Genomic DNA, 22,142 nt, shown 5'->3' with positions numbered 1-22,142 from the left:
TTTCTGCAGGTGTTTTGGTCACTGCTATTATTTGTAATATATTATATTATTTGTCATCAGCACAAATTATCTGTCTCCATATGATAAAATCCACCACCCCCCCTGATTTTTTTTTACAACTCCAGTACTGCTTACAGCTACATATTTTCCCAACACATGGATCAATTGCATGCATTTTGGATTGTGTTATTTGTTTTTTTGAGTTAGTTGGCATGATGTGAAGATACAATTATGACATTTGTAATGTAAAATGGGTCTGTGGAGATAACAGATTATAATCTGAGAAGATAAAGAGGCTTTTTTTGAATTCATTGTCACTTTAGGAAACTATTGTTCAATATGCTGTGACTACTACAGGTCACGAATAAGGAGGACTGAGCTAAACTGATTGCGGCCTTATAATAAAGTATCAGGCTTTAAAGAGCTCTATTTTCTCCCTGCCCGTGACATGTTTCATAGTCCACAAATCATCACACATCTTTGAAATTATCCTAATATTGTCTTCCTTCTATCTCACTCTCTTTTTTTGACTAACAAAAAAAAGAGACTGAGACACACACACACACACACACACACACACACACACACACACACACACACACACACACACACACACTCTGCGTATGTGATTTGGCTGAGTTGACAGCGTGCATTCGCTCTGTGTGAGGGCCATTGCTGTCGTTTTCTTTTGTTTGCTGCGCATGACACACTCCCTCTCCCACTGTGTGGTAATATGGCTATTTTCTCAGTCAATTTGCCTCTCTCAGCATCCAAGCACATGCAAATATGGAAGATGATACCGATTGGGGAATAGTGGTCGCTCGTAAAATGTGCACCAACTGTTAAAGTCTCGGTTATTATTGAGCTTGGGCACTGGTAATACTTTACATTTATTTTTTTGATGGAGGAATAAATATTACAGAAGTGTACACACATAGAGCAAAAGACAAAATAATATATATTTTTTTAGTAATGCACATACTGTATGTTGTGTTTTCCCTTTGTATCACCGAAACACGACGCATGTTTTGTCTTGTGAGCTAATCCAGATGGTCAATTGATTCTCATTTCAAAGTTATCACATTTTTCCGTTTTGACAAAGCTAGTGGCATCTTTGAGGCCTCGTTTGGAATCTTTGCTGTGCCACTTTAGCAACAATATTTGGAAGGAAATTATATTTTATGAAAAAGTGACTGTGTCAAGTAGTTACAATAACTTAACACAGAATAGTATTTTCCATTGTAGCATTTCCATTTGTCACTGTCATCTTCTCACTTAATATTAACTTGGCGTGTCCAAGGTTAAGCATAACATTTTCCTTTTTACTTGCTATATCGTCAGGCAACTACATGATGCCAGGCTTGTAGTACTTGAGCCCAGGACTTGGACTGCAACTATCGGCCTAAAGGCAGGACTTAGGACTTGACTTGGACTTAAAGCAGCACAATGTAACTTTCAGCTTTTGTTGAGTTTGGCGGCTCCTTTGGACAAAAGCGGTAGTTCTTTACCAGAAAGAACTACATTTCCCATGAGCACCAGCGAATACTGCCGGAAAACTCCTGTCCCCGTCGCTGCATTTGTTTTGATAGTGAATGAAATAAGACGGGACGGACTTTCAAAACTACTTTTCTGTTTTCAGCGGTCGTTTGCAGGATGGATAGTGAAGAGGTAATGTATCTATTTTTGGCTAAACAATATAATATGACGAGGTTGAAAATCACTAAGTTCAATTTGGTTTTATTAGTGAAGTCTCCTTCTGTCTCTCTTGTCGGACATCCCTCCTCGTCTTTCAGCTCACGCCAGCGAGTGAACGCCGGGACAATGTTTATTCTTGTCCGGGCATTTAGCTTGTTACTCTCCCACTTTCTTTTTTTTGCCTCCCCCGATAAAACCTTAAATTTCTTCTGATTTTCCGCTGCTTGGGCCATGACACCAGCTTCTGCTGAGCTCTGCGCTCCACGCCCCGCCCAGCTTTGGTCTCCACTACGAATGGGGAAGGAGGGGGAAGTGACGTATGCCGTAAAGCAGTCAAAGCCGTAAAAATGTGTAGTTTTTGAGTGTGGCAGGGTTCCTACCATGCTCCTCAAAGTTACATAGTGCAGTGAAGGAGATACAGACCCCTCAGACCATGACAGAGGTTCATTAAACCTGTTGGAAGTTGATGTTCCATCACAATGATGATGATGAAATATTAGATTAAGGTGGAAAAGTTACATAGTGCTGCTTTAAAAACTGTTGACTTGCACTTGTTTTTTACTATAGGCCATAATGTTTTGGCATGAGATAATGTCCAAATTATTTCCACACAATTGAATATTAATCATCATGCAAAATGGACACTTCCGTATGGCATCAGTTTATGTCATACAGTATGTGTGTTTTGTTTGGCAACAAACTGTGTTAAAATGCAAGGAGAAAATGTTCCCCGGATCGTCCACTTTCCTCTACAGACTGTTGTGGTACCACATTCACTGTTAAGTGTTTCATCTGTAATGAACCAGTGGGCTGATGTGGACAACTTCCAATTCCGATTCTCACCGGGAACAATTCACTGACACAAGTACGAGCTACAATACGATTTTTGTTCAGTTTCTAGTAGTACTAATCAAAAGAAAGTCAATGGCAAAAGGCGTGAGGTCAGTGGGCCTTGCTGCTGATGAGCTGGATAAAAACTCAGTTTGGGTGTCTGCTAGTCTGCTGCTACTGTACCATGCAGAGCTACAGGTGCAGATATTACATTAAGATGAGGCTAAAACTGTAACGGTATCAGTGACAGTTTAACAGTATTAACCCTTGTACTGTCTTTGGGTCAAAATGACCTAATTCTCCTTCCTTCTTTCCTCCTGCTCTCTCCTTCCTTCCTTCCTTCCTTCCTTCCTTCCTTCCTTCCTTCCTTCCTTCCTTCCTTCCTTCCTTCCTTCCTTCCTTCCTTCCTTCCTTCCTTCCTTCCTTCCTTCCTTCCTTCCTTCCTTCTTTTTTCCCTTCCTTCCTTCCTTCCTTCCTTCCTTCCTTCCTTCCTTCCTTCCTTCCTTCCTTCTTTTTTCCCTTCCTTCCTTCCTTCCTTCCTTCCTTCCTTCCTTCCTTCCTTCCTTCCTTCCTTCCTTCCTTCCTTCCTTTCCATCCTTCCTTCTTTCCTCCTGTTCTCTCCTTCCTTCTTCCCTTCCTCTTTTCTCCCTTCCTTCATTCCTTCCTTCCTTCCTTCCTTCCTTCCTTCCTTCCTTCCTTCCTTCCTTCCTTCCTTCCTTCCTTCCTTCCTCCCTCCCTCCCTCCCTCCCTCCCTCCCTCCCTCCCTCCCTCCCTCCCTCCCTTCCTTCCTTCCTTCCTTCCTTCCTTCCTTCCTTCCTTCCTTCCTTCCTTCCTTCCTTCCTTCCTTCCTTCTTTCCTCCCTTCTTCTCTTCCTCCTTCCTTGACCAGAAGACAGCACAAGGGTTAAGATGCAGTTGGCCCTTCAGTTAAAGTCTTGTTTTGTAAGTTAATGTAAATGACTTCACCGTAAGTTAGTTTTGACAAATAAAGATAAACCTGCTAACAGCTAGGTTATGAGCATGTCAGCGAGGTCACTAATTTAGTTATCCCTTTATGGGAAAAGAAGTGCAACATTGTTGTGTAGCAACCTGAGGACATCAAATGTTTCCTGTGCTTCATTTAGTTTGTAGTGTGCCCAGCACTATTTATTACTATTAACTTGCTTGTGAGTTAGGGCAATAATATTAACTTTTGCCACCTGAGGGACGTGTTTGCTGAGGACAATAGTGATAGTGTGTTGCACTACGTTATGGCAGAATAAGTATCAGTGATGTCAGTAAGACATTCTGTTTACCAATGGTTTAAAGAGTGTGTACAGTAATGTGTTTGAACACCTGATAGAGTGGACTGGACTCCACTCAGATTCAAGTCACATCATTAGTGACCACTTGGACTCAACTCAAATATTTCTTAAATGACTTCCACCCGACTTGGACTCAACCACGGTCGACTTGGGAACAGTGGCCACGGTTACATGAAGTTTTTTAATTCAGAATTCATTATTCAGAATTAAATAATTCCGAATTAAACTATTTTCCTTCCAGTTTACATGGAAATAGTAATTCCGAATTGAGGTTCATATGGAAAACACGTTTGATGGTCTTTCTCCAATTCCTCTCCAGGTCTGGGGGTTGGGAAGGTTCTGATTGGATAGGGGGGCGGACCGGAAGTTAAACTACCGGAAGAAAAAGTAACTTACCCGCTACAACTTTGAAAAGCTCACGATTTCTATGTTTCCTGTTTCCATCTGTTCTTTTAATTATTTCCAGGTCCTCCAAGCTATTTATTAAATAAATGTTCTCTGCTCTTGACCAGCGTTTACTGCTGCTGCATCTTGAAACTTTGTTAGGAAAACCAGCCCAGCAGGAATATAAGATCATGGAGACAGACGGGGGAGGGAACGAGCAGAAAAAAAGACCGGAATTAATTTATAGAGGAATGAGTAAATACATGATCTGGAATTATTCTATTCTGATTTAAAATCGGAATAAACCAGCCACTTACTTCGGAATTAAGTTTAATTCAGAATGGCCATTTTCATTCAGAATTAGGTGTTTACATGGTAATATTTACTCATTTTAAATCGGAATTTATTTTAATTCTGAATTAAAGAGGAATTAAACTTCCCATGTAAACACACTGACTGGACTCAGAGTTTGGAGACTCAACTTTGAGACTGCAGTATTTAACTTTGTTAGGCTTAACAATATTGTGGTTTGGCTTAAAATGTACCTTTACAGTGTTAATGATGTGCAATGAAAATGAGAAGGCTGGACTGCTGTCACTGATCTGGGCAGGTAGAGAAGGTTCAGGAAGTTTGTGATAGCTACAAGAGCTTGGCTTTTGTAAAGTTTTGAATATTTTTTCCTTTTATTGAAATATCTTTTATGGTGAAAATGTCATAGATATCAAAATACTTGAAATGTTCTAATGAAATGACTGTAAAACTATGTGACACTACCTGAAAGAGTGTGTTCCGTTTAGGAGTGGTGATAAAGGTGTGCTCCAGCATGCTAGCTTTATCGGTGATGCTAATAAGCTGGAGTGCCATACTGCATTAGAGGACACTGGCTAAATTAAAACAAAGGCAATTGGATCAATTTGTGGCGGCCTGGGTTGATTCTGTGGCCTGACACATATTGATCATGATATGGGAAACCATGTAGAGGATACAGCTCAATGACAAAAGCTGTTACCAGAGCTGCACTGAAGTAGACTGATGTTCTGACGTTTGTGAGTGTGCACTTTTAGAACACAAGTTAGGCCAGTGTGCCTCACTGTTTTATTGCACTGATATTTAAAAACGCACTCGTTGTTTGATATTTATAACAAACAAGAAAACATATTTCTTCTAAAATCATGTTTGCTTGGTCTTGGCTTGTTCTTTTGCTTGTTTCAAAATTGGGTTGGGTTTTTTTGTCCTAAATTACCAACATATACAAATATACCCGCTAATGAACCATTGAGTTAAACTAATTAAGACATGTTCCAGTCCTTTACTTACGGTGGCCGACAAGGGCCAAACGCACTGCAACGGCCTAATGCGTCTCCGTTAAGGAAAACGGCTTCAAGTACAGAAACGATTCAAATTCACAAACTCAAAACGAGGTAGAAAAAGAGGAACGTGGTGCAAATGAAAAAACGTGCTGCAAAAAACAAAGACAAATGCAGCATCATCAAACACTGCAAATAGAGAAACGATGCAAAGCACAAAACGATATAAAACAAGAAACCATCAGGTTTTTTTTTGTACATGTAAGAGACAACAATTAAAAGAGAAGATAAAACAAAGAATTTCCTTCTTTAACACTTAATATCTTAATTACATGTGCAAAAAGGAGTAGGAAGAAGTGTAAACTTATTTATTCCTACCCCCTTTCACCAATAATTTATTAAAAAGTATATACTAACTATATTACTATTACTAGTTAGTATTACTAACTATACTGTAATTATACTCACACACTGTACTCACAAACTTACCTATACATACATACACATAGTTGAGTATTTTAGTTGAGTATTTATTTGTATGTATATATATATATATATATATATATATACTTATTAAAAGTATAAAAGTATGCATTTCTGTCTTTACTTAAGTAAAGTACAGACATGGCGCAGAAATAGGTGTTGTGTTCCGGGATATGTGGCAGAGTTTTGGCAACTACAACTCAACTTTAGAAGTACAAAAAGGAGCAGCAGTCTGTAAAATACTCCAAAATCTATATATGAAGTAAAAATATGTTCTTACTATTTCACTTTCACATTTATCTATGTCAGTAAGGTGTATTCTGGTCTGTTTACTGTACTCAAAAACTGTGTCAACAAATACAATTTAATTACAAATGCATGTATAGAACTCATTGTTCACAAAGAACAACCAATCAAAATAATAATAGCCGTCATTGACAGGCAGATTCATCTACTTCATTCAGTTGAATCATCTGAAAAATATGTTGTTGGACTGAGACAAAAGTATGCAGTTTCCATAAAACAGCAAAAAGGCTTTATTTGTAGCGTTTGAATTTAAGTGCAGACACAAAGGGCTAAAAATCTACACAAGACTCAGAATAGGAAATGTGTCAAGCTGTATTTAGGCTAATAAAGAAACATCCCGATGAAACACGGTTAAGGGCTTCAGTTTAATGTCCAAGAACAGTAAAAACACCAAAAATAATAAATGATTTGCTGATCTTTTTTTTTTTATTTCAATCAAATGATTTGAAGCAGAACAGATTAAAACTGCCGACCACTTTGTGAATGTTATTTATCAGCAACAACCCTGTCACAATCTCATCCAGCCACAGTAAAACATGCACAGTTCCTCCTTACATTGCCCCCTACAGCTCAGGTACATCCTCCCGACTCGTCATCCCCAGTTGCTAGGCAACGTGTTTCTGGTGCGGACACCCACCTGCCTTCAGGCTTCACTGCTCTAAATTTGGTCTTAATTGCAAATTGAGTGGGAGAGCAGGCTGACACAGACTGAATGAGAAGCAGGCAGTCAAGGCTGTGGCTGCGACCACCGAGACGACTCACAAACCTCTATAAGGCGGAGGAGACGGCCGGCCCACACGTATCTGAGTTCAGCTGCGTGCAGAGATGGAGATGGAAGCGGATTCTGGTTTGAAATGGAATAGTACATGTCAAAGTTTTGGTTCTCAAAGGTTAGAAAAAGTTGTAGTCATGTGGTAGTCTTTTATGTGAAAGATATGCTATTCCTGCATGAGCCCAAATCTGAGCAAACTTGTTTGAGAAAGAGCTTTGAGTCCAAATAAATGATGGTATCCAGTTTACAGGGCAATCAATTCAGTTCAATTCAAATTGGCTTTATTGGCATGAATGGTAACCATTGTTGCCAAAAGCAAACATATACATACAACACACCACAATACAATTAATACATGAAATATTAACACAATTACAATAAATATTTAACATTAAATAACTAACACATGCATACAATATATATATACAGAACTATTTTACATGAATAGGCAGGGATACTGTATAAGGATAAGGAGACTGAGTTGTCTGGTTGTGTTTCTCTCCATCTATGACATCCACTGATGTATTTAGCGGCTTCTAAAGCACTTTCCTTTTTTCTCCAATTAAATGTTGGATTTTGTCCTGATGTGGGAGGGAATCAAAATCCTGGACTTGTTGTTTCATTTTAGGAAAGAACTTAGATCTAATGTCTTTGTAATGTTCACACTCTAACATGAAGTTGTTCTGTCTCCAGCTGTCTGTGTGGACAGATCAATCTATCACATTCTTATCAAATCAAATCAAATAACTTTATGTATCTGTAGGAACTTGGTTTGTGTAAAAGCATCAGCATCAGTGCGTGTACAGTTAACATATGTGACAAAAACACACCACACCATCAATGGAAAGCAACATCCATTGGGCAATCACAAGTACTGCTGGACTTAGATGCTGTAAACCACAGCTTAGATAAAATAAGACAGAACAAAGAGATAATATAAGTCCCCCATTAAGTGCATAATAAATACATTAAAGGCAATGATTTTAAAAATATGTTTAGAAGCAGGTACGAAAAATAAATGATGCACTCACATCATAATCACGTCAGTCACTTGCCTTTACATGTGTATTTTTAAATGAGCGTTAAGAGTAATTAAAATCAGATTCAAGTTTTTTTTGTCTTTTGCACTCACTTAAAATAACGCCAACTTTTCTGAATAAGGCATGAGAGCTCTTTCACCCATAAAGTACAGTACTACTTGTCATACACATATTTTATAGTTTTTATAGTATAGTAGATGTATAGTTATATAGTTATAGTAATTTTCCTTAGTTACCTATGCAAATTCTACAGATTTGACAGTTTTACTCACTGAACAATTTATGTTTCAATTTCAGAAAATGTGAATTTGAAATAATCAATTCCTGGTTTGAATGAAACAGGAAATGAATCCGTCTTCCCGTTAACACTTTTGTGGATCTTCATTTTATTACTGTTAAGTGGGAATTACAGACATCATCAAAATGATTTAGATCTCTTATTTTTTAAGCACATGATTTACGACAAATAAAACTCTCATTTAATATGAAGGAACGGTAGAAATTACCAACAAGCTTTAAATGTCAGGAGGAGATTTAAAAAACAACTAACTATAAAGGTAGGTTGCCAATAATTATGCCAAAGTTACATTTTGTGTGTGTGTGTAGTCTATTTTTTGCACCATATTATAATGTTTTTGTTAATTGTTGATGAATATCTTACTACATATATGGAAGGGTGCAGATATTCTAACCAAAACTACAGTATATCTTATTGTTTTGTAGCTTTGAACGCATGTATTGTATTTTTTGTCCCATTTAAAAAAAAAAAAAAATCCATGAATTGTTTTCTGTCTTAAATTATCTATTTTACCTTTTTTTTTATTCAACCAGTTGAGTGTCTTATCATCTAGCTGTGAATCAGATAACGATGCAGAAAAGAAGCAAAACTGTTGTTCTCAAAACTCTGGATAAACAAACTAATTTCTCTTCAGTAATGTCTGAATTTGTAGGTGTAAAGAAAGTAAAAACAATCCTCTCACAGCAGCTTCGCCATTCCAAAAATAACTAATATCTGAATTAAAATGCTATTTCGTACTCCCGTCTTCTCATCAGCATGTGAAAAACTGTATGTTGTTAATGTGGCATTTTAATTTCTTAATCGATAAAATATGTTAGTAAAATAAGAGGAGTAACACAAGTACCCAACTCATTTACTGCAGTAATTGAGTACTAATGCATATATATTTCATCTTCATAAACGAGGAACTGAATTAAATGTTTCTTCCAAAACTTTTCCACTTCTTGAAGTGTTTTCAGCTGAAATATTACAGATACATTGAAACGCCTAAAACTCTTAAGAGAGCACGTATCGGAGAAGGGGCCTCGCCGCTCAATTCAATTACCAGAGCCCTATACACAATCCACAGGAGACAACGGTGCACCGGATGCTCATTTCAACTCCTCCTTCCCAAAATCCCCACAGAAATCTCGTTTGGTCGGACAATGCACTTTTTCCCATTTGAAAAAAAAGAAAGAAAATCAATATCTGGTTTCAATACATGTGGAAACCAATCAATAGCAAGCCCAGACTCTCTTTTTTTTCCTGCCATGCTTTTTCTCCGGTATTCCCCTCCATGTCTGGCAAATGGTAAATAGAAACAATAGTGTATGGTTATTGGGAGGTCAGGGTGCAGCCGGCGGAGAGAATAATGCTGCTGATGAGAGTGCTTGAGCTGGAATCACCCAGGCATCAATGCCGTTAACCTCTCTGTGGATCAGCACGGACAAAAGAGCTGAAGGAACATCAGTCTCTCTTTTTCTCTTTCTCTTTGTCCTCCACGGACACACAAACAAGCGCACATGGGAAAACACATGCATGTAAACTGTACGACGGAGAAAATTCCCCTTTGATTTTTGTGTTTTGTGTTCGAATGAGACTTGATTTGAGCGTCAGTGCAGGATGCCTGGCCGAGAGAAAGCTTATCGTCTCAGTATGTCATATTAAGTCATATTAAGAAAAAAAACTGATGATTATAATGTTGCGTCCAAAAGAAAAATACATGAAAATGAACAAATTCGTTAATAATTCATTCAAGTCCTCCTCTTTACAGATTTTAGAATTGTTTTACAAGTCACTTGCCTTTAAAGCCCATTAAAGAGGACATTAATTATTTGATACCTCTGACATTATTATTATTTTGAAAGTCTGCTTGATACTTGAGTAATTTGTTGGTCCTAACTTTTGCAGGATGAAATGGAAAAAAACTCATTTCATGAAGCAGGAAGTGTATTAGAATCTGGAAGGTGCTTAAAAACACTGACTCATTTAAACAAGTATGTTTAACTAAAAACACTAAAAGCTTCTAAAAGCTTCCTGAATGATGATGTTATTCCACGATAACAAACCTTTTTTTTTTTACTTTTAAATAAATGTGTTTCAGTGTGGAGGCGAGGAATAGTGGCTAAAGTATATTTACAATGTGTCATACTTCTTTGCAGGGTATCTCACAGATGACCGACCGCAGTTTCAGCCTGGGCTTTTCCCGTAGTGATAAGGACTTTTTATTTCACTGAGGACACTGGAGTAAACCAATGTCTCGTCCAGCCTGTGTGATAAAGATCAGGACTCCCGTGCTGCAGGGGACGGCTGGAGAGTGAGGTGAACGGGGAGCGTTGACCCCGACAGCAGCTCAACGGGGGGGGGGGAGACCTCTCTGTGACCTAGAGCAGTGGTCTCCAACCCCCGGGCCGCGGCCCCGTACCGGGCCGTGGGTCGTCTGGTACCGGGACGTGGGTCATCTGGTACCGGGCCGCACAGAGAGAAAAAATAATTTCTGTAGCCCCGACTGATGATGGATGACTCTCAAACTGATGGTTCACAATGTTTTTATTCCTTGGATGTAAATACACTGCAAACACACCGTAAGAGCTATAAAGGAATAAAATAAAATAGAGTTAGTCTTTCTACATTCATATAAGTTTAATTTAACTTAAATACAGACCCACGCAGCTGCTGATCGGCTACCGTTAACCACAATACATGAGTAACCATGGCAACCAAACTCAAGCTGGACATAAATACGGCATAACATTTGCAAAGAAAACAAATCCTCATCAACAGGAGATTTTTGTGTCAGTTAGGCTCCACTTTAGCATTCCTGACACTAGTTTAGACCCCGTCCACACGTAGCCGGATATCTGCGGATATCTGCTAAACCGGAGATATTTTCCTCCGTTTTGACCTGTCATCCACACGAAAACGCAAATAAACGAAGGTTTAAAAAAACTCCGGGCAAAGTGAAGATTTTTGAAAACTCCGTTTATGTAGATGCGTGTGGACACACATAACCGGAGATTTGCGTTTTCGAACGTCACATATGCTCCAAAACAACAACAAATCTGCTCTGACGTGCGCCTTTTGTTTACTACAGATGATCCAGCATCTGTTCTCCAAGCTATTTATTAAATAAATGGTCTCTGCTCTTGACCACCACTTACTGCGTTACACCGACACAGAGGCTCCGCCGTACCCTACACCGTAGGGTACGCGGCGACGCGCACCCTAGGTGTAGGGCCCGCGGCTCCGCAGAGCCCGCAGAGCCGCGGAGCACGCAGAGACGCAGAGCCCGCAGAGCCGCGGAGGTGCAGCTTCCCCGGGAGCTGCAGATGATCTACAGGTTAGAATGCTTATGAAGTGGTCGAAAACGCAGATCTTCGGTTACGTGTGGATGCAAATTTTTTTATAAACGGAGGAGGGAAATATTCGTTTTTAAAAATACCCGGCTACGTGTGGACGGGGTCTTAGTCTTTCAGACACACTTTCTACTGCCGTTAAACTTTAACTGTTAAAGTCTGAAGCGCCGGATGTTTACAAGGTCTCGGTGAGACGCCTTCAAAATAAAAGCACTAAATATCGGTCTCCTTAATATATAACAAATAAAATAAAAGCCTGGCTTTAAATAACGTTAATGAGAAAACAAACATAAAAACACATTGATAGAAATACTCATATTAAAAGTAATTTACAATTTCCATTATTTTATTTTATTTTTTCGAAAATGATGTTTTATTCTTCATTATTATTATTATTATTATTATTATTATTATTATTATTATTATTATTATTATTATTATTATTATTATTATTATTATTATTATTATTCATTATTATTATTACTATAGAGAAAATAACACAGTTTTTAATGCCGATCTTGTCATTTGATTTAGTTTTTATCAGCTACACCTTTAGATTGGGCCGTAAAAATATTATTATTATAAAATATTTATTATTCATTAAACCGGTCCGGTTCAGAAAAGGTTGGGGACCAAGTTGGCTGCAATTGTAAATTCACCAAAAAAACAAGTTTGCACCATCACCACAAGTAACAACACATTTTTTTAATATATTTAGATTTCGTTGGAACATCTATTTAATGAGCATATTGTATTTGTAGGACGTTTATCTTTAATAGAAAAACATAAAAGTGGAGATGCATGCATTGGAGCGATAACAGTCTTTGTCTTTGCGGCTCTAAGTGGTCTTTTGAGAGCTGCAGAATGGGTGCCAGGCTGCTCGGGCATCATGAGAGACTCCTCTCAGCCCAACGAGGACCCCACTTATCCAGCTTGTCATGGCTGTGAGTAAGACACAGTGGGGACTCTGCACGATCTATGGGACCCTATGGGGCTGTTGTCTCATGAAAAAGGAATTACAAACAAATTGCTGAGGGCCAGCACATCATTTCAAGACTCATGGCAAGTTTATGACTTACTAATGTTCGAAATTACATGGTCATGAAAGATTTAATTAATTGAGGGGTTGTATCAGGGAGAAAAAGGGTGTTGTGGGTGTGAGGAGTTAAGGTAAAGCATTCAAGAAGTAGCAAAAAAAAAAGCCTAGCCTCCAAAGCAAAAGAAATAAAATAACGGAGTGATGAGAAAGAAAGTGGTTGCCTCTGTTTGTTATCATTGTTCCAGTGCATTGGTTTTTACTGCCTGAGGAGAATTTAGTGGCTCTCACTATTGTGTGCAAAAGAAAATGTGAGTCTCCAGGAAACGCGACCATTACGATCAACCCCTTGCTGATACCTAATATGCCCTGCGTTCCCCCCATGACTTTGCCAAAGTGTCTGTAATCATATTATTGTAAATGTTGGCGCAGTTAATTGCATGGAGAGGTAAATGGGCTACGCTTGGTGGGTTATGGGGAATTTTTTAAAAGTTTGTTTGCCCTCTGGAGTATTGGAAGCAGTAATAATGGTGGATTGGAGGCGAGAGTGCGAAAATGGGGAAGATGGAGAGAGAAAGTGAGCAGGAGGAGGGCAACACTTAAACCGGGAGTGTTTCTTCTCTTTTGCAGAGGCTATATGATCCCAGCAAATAAAGTGAAAATAATGCAATGCTGTTGATTTGGATGAGTAACCTTATATGTTTTGGATTCAGAGATCCATCAAAAAATGGATGGGTAGCTGTGTGCAGGGAATTGGCAAAGGTCTCTATCAGTCTATGAATTTTCTAAATATTTACAATGGAACAAAGCTCATGCTGAAAACAGTCCTTATTTGACAAAACACCTGACTTACAAATTAGGAATGTTAAGACAAGTCTTATATAAGTCAAACTGTTAGATCACTAAAGAACAACTTGCAAGCCTTCAAATTCTATTGCCACAAACATCTCATCATCATCATCATCATGCAGCATTCATTCCCTCTGGCAACGCTGTTACGCTGGTACTTTTTTATCTTTTATTTGCCTCAATGTGTTAAAATAATCACATTTACATAGTGTTTTCTTGAAGTCTTGATGACACAGTACATACTGTAGCATATCCATCCATTCACACACATTTATACAGTATTTTTCTTTATCTGCATTATTTTACACTGAGACACCAGTACATGGTTCGTCTCTGTCCATCCAATGTTACTTTATCATAAATTATAGGGATGCAATAAGGGATAGGTGGTGACATCTGTCAAACCATGTGATATGTCACATATACAGCAAGGCAAGCCCATTTGTATAGCACATTTCATGTACGAGGCCATTCAAGTGCACAGAGAACACACCGCAAGATGCAAAAATCATTTATTTTAAGTACATTATAATAGAATTAAAATTAACAAATATAAAGAGTAAAAATTTTAATAAATTAGAACACAAATTCAAGTTCCAGTACAGTGTGGGAAATTTAATGGGGGAAGGAGCATTAGGTTGCAAATTGAATCCAATATATAGGAGTTTAAGTTCCATCACAAACTTGCACTCAATCTTTTTATAGCCTTTAGACATGACAATAATCATGATAATTATAATCATGATAATTATAATTATAATAGTGTTGTAACGTCACCTCAAACATGCCCAGCGCTGTGGAATACAAATACTGACAACAAAAGATATCTTGACATTATTATTATTTATATCTTTTTCATGATTTTTGAAGATATAGAACATTTTCAACTGTTTTAAAATCCCTTGACATTTTTTTTATCGTCCAATGCCGTATATCAATCAGTGTAATTACTCTGGAACCAGACATGCTGATACCACGTTGTTTGCATTCATTTACACACTAGTTTATTCCATCCCTCATAAAGGAGCTTAAAGAAAACATGTAAGCGTACTCCGCATAAGAACATATTCCAATTAGATTTCCAAAGTTAAATGATACTAAATAGTGAGCTGTAAACATGCACCTTTGTATTCCCGAGTATACACATTTGCATGTTTTCCGTTCATCTTATTCATGAGGAATAGGCAGGCCGTGGGATGCTGAGGCAAGCCCGACTACCCTGGGCTCGCCCAGGGAACATTACTCATTTTCCAGCTCATTGCTGAGGCTCATTTAGCAAAGTCTCCTCCCAACCATCATCAATATCTCTCCTAAGGAGACCTATAAGCTGGGAAGGACCAGGCTGCCCTGACCTGCTGTGACTCTCACTTCCCCACAACTCGGATAGTTCTGGGAATTAATAAGAAATGATGGGGAGATATTCATGTGTCTCAGGTTTGTAAGAGCGGAAGCATTTTTTCTGTTCTTATTTGCTGTCCTAGATAATGAAGGCAGTGGACGTTGTATTTGTAGTTGATGGGAGCTGAAATCATGTTCATTTAGAACTCACTTTCATTCCCACTATGTCAAATACTACAATTTTGTGAAAGGCAAAAGCGTGTCTGTAATAGACGCATTGTGTCCTTGGGAGTCATAGACATAATGGAGCAGCTGCTGCAATATTTAACATGGCAAGCAAATTGTGTCTAATGCATTAGTGACAAAGATACGATCAGAAAGCAGCAGAGATGATGGTGGAGGAAGTTTTAGGACTTTCATTTTGGAAATCTGCTACTGTATCACGTTTATAGTCACTGTTTCTATTACTAGCCAAGCTTCAAGGTCACTTACAGGTCTGTGTATGTTTATCCAATTTTATTCTGAGTTTGTTATTGTTTAAAAAAAAACACCACAAAATGTCTTCAGTTGACACATCAATGTTAACCCTTGTACTGTGTTTGGGTCAAAATGACCTCATTCTCCTGTTCCTTCTTCCCTCCCTTCCTTCTTTCCTCCCTTCTTTCCTCCCTTCCTTCCTTCTTCCCTTCCTCCTTCCTTCCTTCCTTCCTTCCTTCCTTCCTTCCTTCCTTCCTTCCTTCCTTCCTTCCTTCCTTCCTTCCTTCCTTCCTTCCTTCCTTCCTTCCTTCCTTCTTTCCTCCCTTCCTTCCTTCTTTCCTCCCTTCCTTCCTTCTTCCCTTCCTCCTTCCTTCCTTCCTTCCTTCCTTCCTTCCTTCCTTCCTTCCTTCCTTCCTTCCTTCCTTCCTTCCTTCCTTCCTTCCTTCCTTCCTTCCTTCTTTCCTCCCTTCCTTCCTCCTTTTCTCCCTTCCTCCCTTCCTTCCTTCCTTCCTTCCTTCTTTCCTCCCTTCCTTCTTTTCTCCCTTCCTTCCTTCCTTCCTTCCTTCCTTCCTTCCTTCCTTCCTTCCTTCCTTCCTTCTTTCCTCCCTTCTTTATTTCCTTCCTTCTTTCCTCCCTTCCTTCCTTCTTTCCTCCCTTCCTTCCTTCTTTCCTCCCTTCCTTCTTTCCTTCCTTCCTTCTTTCCTCTCTTCCTTCCTTCTTTTCTCCCTTCCTTCTTTCCTCCCTTCCTTCTTTCCTTCCTTCCTTCTTTCCTCTCTTCCTTACTTCTTTCCTCCCTTCCTTCATTCCTTCCTTCCTTCTTTTCTCCCTTCCTTCCTTCTTTCCTCAATTCCTTCCTTCCTTCTTTCCTCCCTTCCTTCATTCTTTCCTTCCTTCTTTCCTTCCTTCCTTCTTTCCCCCCTTCCTTCCTTCTTTCCTCTCTTCCTTCCTTCTTTCGTCCCTTCCTTCCTTCCTTCCTCCCTTCCTCCCTCCTTGACCCGCAGACAGCACAAGGCTTAAGTTTAGACAGTTGAACTGTCTGGATAGGTAGCCCTGGAAAAACAAAAATGTTCTGGCCTAAAATGCACCTTTTCCCAATGTTACAGTAATGTTGTTATTCCAAACACCAACGGTCGTGAGGTCTGTAACATTCATGTAACACACTCCATTGTTCATTACAGTTCGTTACATGAGGTTATTAGGTGTTTGTTCAACAGAAGGCTGTTGTGTGACACACACACACCCACAGAATGTACACTGTAGAATGTAGATTTCTGACTTCAACATAAACCTCTCTTAATTATCCCCATTCTCTAAAAACCATAGGTGGAATGCAGACTTTTTTAACATCATTTCTATAAGTAAGCTGTCATCTTAATTTGTTTTTAAGTACCCAGCATCAGAAGGTTTGCACCGTGTTCAAGATATTCTAGTTTTCCTCAAGTAAAAGTATTATCAGACAGAAAGTAACAGAAATGTTAGGCTCAGTGTTGTGCAAGTTCCTACTTCTCATGAACTAGTTCAAAGTTCAGTTCACATAGTTTAAAAATGAACAGTTAGTTCATAGTTCACCATTTTCACTTTGAACTAGTTCAAATTCAGTTCATTTCAATATTTTTAGGTGAGAAGTTTGAATGAAACGCCCCCCTATCCTAAACTGTTCACTGTAAACAATCATGTATTGTTCTAGTGGCTTTTCAACTTAACTCAGAGGCTGTAAATCTTCAACATTGTAGTCCATTATCAGTTTGTCTCCCTGTTGCAGGTAAATCAACCCCCTGAAGGAGCAGCAGTGACTGGGGTTGTTTGGGGCTGTTGGGTCTTCTTGTTCTTTCCTGATCACTTTGTTTGATTATCAAGGACTCACACAGATGCTTTAACTCCACATGACGTTTCAAATGTGAAGTTGACCAGACAAACGATCGGACTTGTTTTCTCAGCGCAGGTGGACATCATTTACACAGAAATGTTAGGTTTCTACCGTCGGACTCTTTTGGAGACATTGACTGTGTTTCCATGCATCAATAACCCTTTTAAAACCAGAATATTGGCAATAACCCGAATCTGCACGGCCATGTAAACACCAATAACCCCTTTGAATAACCCGAATATTCAGGTTTTTAAAAACCCGAATATGAGCCCTGGGTTACTCCTTTTAAAACCTGAATATTCAGTCATGTAAACACCAAACGGAATATCCCCATCAAACGGAACATTAATTTGTTTTCTGCACATGCTCTGATCACAAGGAATCCTGGTCTTTTGAGTCCAGGAAGTTCTTATAAACACGGAGAAACACAAGACCAGGAGGAGACTAATCACTTCATAAATGTAATGAAGGATATGAACATTTCTGCATTTGTAGACGGTAGAAAGTACCGGGATAGACAGATTTACAAGAAGGTGAGGGAAAAGTTGCACGAAGCAGCATTTGTTTTGAATTTGGATCCAGGAAGAAGAAGCGGAAATGACGGTAATTGCGTCATCACGTTCTCCGTGCGTCGCTGGTTTGATCCAGATATCCCAAATGATTAATTACCATGGAAACGGAATATTCTGAATGTTTCAGTAACCGGGATATTAGCAATAACACGAATTTTGACTGCATGTAAACGTAGACACTGAACTTGGGAAAAAAGCCTTCAGATCTGCTGCTCCCTGGTCCTGGAATGACCTTCAGCATGACCTTCAGAATGACCTTCAGAATGACCTTCAGGATGACCTGAACCTGAACTCATCACTCTGGGGGAATTTCATTCCATTTTAAAGGATGGGGAAACTAATTTTCTATGCCAATGTGATTGTTTTTAATCGAATAGTACTGAAGAGTTTTACATTATACGGACCTGTCGTGTTCCTGAGTTTATGTTGTGTGTTATTTGTGTCCCTGACTATAGTGTGTGACTGCTGTTTGTTGTTGTTTATTTCGCTGTTGTAACACTGTTTCTGCTGCCCTCTTGGTCTTGGAAAAGAGATTTTAATCTCAATGAGTCTTTACCTGGTTAAATAAAGGAGACTTAGGCTGCGTCCCAATACTCCCCCTCGCCCTCCTTTTCTTCCCTAACCCTAACTTTTGCGCGTTCCCGTGAAGGTAGTGGTGTCCCAATTCCTCTTTTCACCAAGGGGGAGGGGGCATAACGAGGGCTAGGGGCTGAGAATAGCCCCTTCAAATCGAGGGATTTCAGATGCTGACTTGGCGAGCGAGGGGGTATGAAAATTTCCCAGAATGCTTTTCGTCTTCATTTGCGGACTGAATCAAAAAAAAAACATGGCGGACATTTCTTATTTTTTTGTGAATAAAATCAATATTTTGAGTTAGTTTCTGCCTAAAAATGCGTTTTGATTACATTTCTAGTTGCAAACCAATATTTTACTTTCATAATATTCACTCAGTGAATGTACATAATCACTTTTTTGTCCGTTGTTCGCTAAGATCGCGCCGGAGTAAAGGCTGTTAGGTTACGCCGTAGGCTACGTAACCTACGCCGTAGGCTACGTAAGCTACGCCGTAGGCTACGTAAGCTACGCCGTAGGCTACGTAACCTACGCCGTAGGCTACGTAAGCTACGCCGTAGGTTCTGCATCGATTTGACTCGCCGACCGAAGGCAAACAGGCAGACTCGTCTCAGAGAAATAGAGAGAAATAATCCTGTGACTCGTCAGATTTGTTTTGGATGTTTCTGATATAATAGTTTTCAGAAACCACAAAGTAATCCAGCTGTTATCTGGGTAATTTACACACTTTCAGATAAAGTTGCAGAAGATCACGCCAGAATAAAGGGATTTATGGTTCCGCGTTACACCAACGCAGAGACTACGGCGTAGGTTACGTAAGGTCTGCGTCGATCTACGCGGCGCCGCGCGCCGCACGCCGTACCCTACGCCGTAGGCTCTGCGTCGATTTAACGCGGACCCAAGCTCCGGAGCCGGCAGACAGAAATCTCTAAATTTCGGGTCAAATTTCTTAACAGGCGTTATTTGGATAAACTGAGCCCCGGTTGCGGATCTTAAGGTTACCTTTATACCTGAAAAAATATTAAAACTTAATAAAGTGCCATATTAACAGCGCTACAGCTGAAATTAAAACAGCTTTTGGCTCTCTGCTTCCTGATCAGGTTAGGGATGAAAACGAGGGGTAGGGGGGGAATTGGGACAGGCACCTGGGCCAAGTGCCCTAGATTTCATGTGCCCTAAAATATCCCCCTTCTTTTTTAAGGAAGAAAAGAAGGGCGAGTGGAGAAAAGAAGGGCGAGTGAAGTTGAATTGGGATTGGGCCTTAACTTGTGAAATGAGAAGGAGGATTATTCCTAAACAGTGAAGCTGAATCTCACATAATGTGAACAGTTCAAATTCCAGTTCTTGATGTGCAGAATGAACAAGTTCACATTCAAGTTCTTTATTTGCAAATATGTTGCGTTTAGTTGAACGTTCTCACAGAAATTAACGTGTTCAATGCACTACACTGGTTAGGCTGTATTGAAAAACACGCACACAGAAAAGATCATCCTCGCACAATATATAAATGACCTAACTTTTCTTTCATCATCAAAGTCAGCCCCCCCTTTTTTTCTTATTTTGACAATATCTTGGCAAACCAAGCAAAGACAAACATGCAGATGCGTGCTGCATCCTTGATGGAGGATGCTTCTTAATCCTCTCCTGTTTGTTTCTATTAAGTGGAGTGGGTGAGAAAAGAGAGCGGAGAAATGTGTAGATTGAATGAACAGTAAATGTTAGCAAGAGTGATTCCCTTTTACATTTGATGTTATAATCTTATCTGGTGCTGACCTATTTGTATGACACAAAATAGTGTAGCAGGTGTGATGAAAGCTCTGGCCTTTCAGTGAGCTAGAAGCATCAACGTTTATGACAAAGCTCAGAGAAAAGCTACGTGACCCGTGCTGCGGTGACTTGTGGCAGTGGGGAATGATTTGGGATTAAAATCTTCAAATAAACCTGAACGAAGTGCCAATGGCCACGGTTACATGATGTTTTTTAATTCGGAATTAATTATTCCGAATTAAATAATTCCGAATTAAACTATTTTCCTTCTAGTTTACATGGAAATAGTAATTCTGAATTGAGGTTTACATGGAAAACACGTTTGATGGTCTTTCTCCAATTCCTCTCCAGGTCTGGGGGTTGGGAAGGTTCTGATTGGATAGGGGGGGGGACCGGAAGTTAAACTACCGGAAGAAAAACTAACTTAGCCGCTACAACTTTGAAAAGCTCACAATTTTGATGTTTCCTGTTTCCATCTGTTCTTTTAATGATTTCTATTTATTAAATAAATGATCTCTGCTCTTGACCAGCGTTTACTGCTGCTGCATCTTGAAACTTTGTTTGGAAAACCAGCCCAGCAGGAATATAAGATCATGGAGACAGACGGGCGAGGGAACGAGCAGAAAGAAAGACCGGTGTTCTGCCAATGCTCCCTAATGGTTTTTCTACCTTTGTAGAGCTTCAATTTTACTGTGTTTTACTCCCTAAACCACTTCCTTTTCCCCCAAGTGGTCCTTGTTTCTTGCCAGGCCGTCATTGTAAATAAGAATGTTCTTAATGACCTGCCTGGTTAAATAAAGTCGAATGACTGAATGAATATCAAATAAAGCGATAGAATTGTTGTTTTTTTCTTTCTCTTTATTGTATAATGTTCACAAAGTGTAAAGCAATTCATGTCATGGGTAGTGTATTTTGAAGGATCAAATACTCAACATCCTTTATTATCAATTTTACATCGTGCAAGAAATGATGCAAACTTTGAAATTGCCTGTGCGCATGCGCAGAACCACAAAGTAGCCGGAATGAATTTAAAGAGGAATGAGTGTATATATGGTCGCGGAATTATTCTATTCGGATTTAAAATGGGAATAAACCAGCCACTTACTTCGGAATTAAGTTTAATTCGGAATAGCCATTTTCATTTGTAATTAGGTGTTTACATGGTAATTCTTAATCATTTTAAATCAGATTTTAATTCTGAATCAAAGAGGAATTAAACTTCCCATGTAAATGCACTCAATATGATCACTTGGTTACATGTGATATATAGAATGAAACAATGAGAAAATGCTAGAAAAATCAGCGGTCATCAGCAGCTCATTTAGCCTGTCACAGAGGGCGAGGGATGATGGAGCGGAGGCTGGAAACTGTTGGAGGGTTGATGGAAGGGCAAAGGGGCTCGTCGTGCTGTGATAACCTGCTGACGAAAGTGCTGTATGATTGGCAGCATCTCTACACTTTGACAGGTCCTTTAAGGTGTGTTTTCTTTGTCCTCAAACCAGCTTTTTTCATCATCACAGGTTTATACTTTGTCAGCAAACTTGGAAACAGGTTTGTCAAGGGTAATAAGGAACAGTCAGAATGGAGCTGCTGAAAACCTGCAGTTACATGTATGAACGCTGTGTATCTTTATTTAACTTGAATGTAGTAAACTTAAATCACATGGGTTTTACCACAGAACGGTCTCCCAACAACGTTTAAAATATGAAAATAAAAAAGTAGGTGACTCACACTGTTATTACTAATGTTGATGGTTCTACTTTTTATTCTTTTATTTCATCAGCTGCTAAACAAGCTTCTGTGGGTGAACATTTTAAATATTGTGATGCAGTTTTGAACAATATAGCTTTACTCATTTTTATAAATTTGCACTTGTGTTAACATCAAACGCTATAGATTAAATAAACTT

The sequence above is a fragment of the Cololabis saira genome, chromosome 4, assembly GCF_033807715.1.
Source record: "Cololabis saira isolate AMF1-May2022 chromosome 4, fColSai1.1, whole genome shotgun sequence".
Lineage (NCBI taxonomy): Eukaryota > Metazoa > Chordata > Actinopteri > Beloniformes > Belonidae > Cololabis > Cololabis saira.
This window is presented reverse-complemented; position numbering follows the sequence as displayed.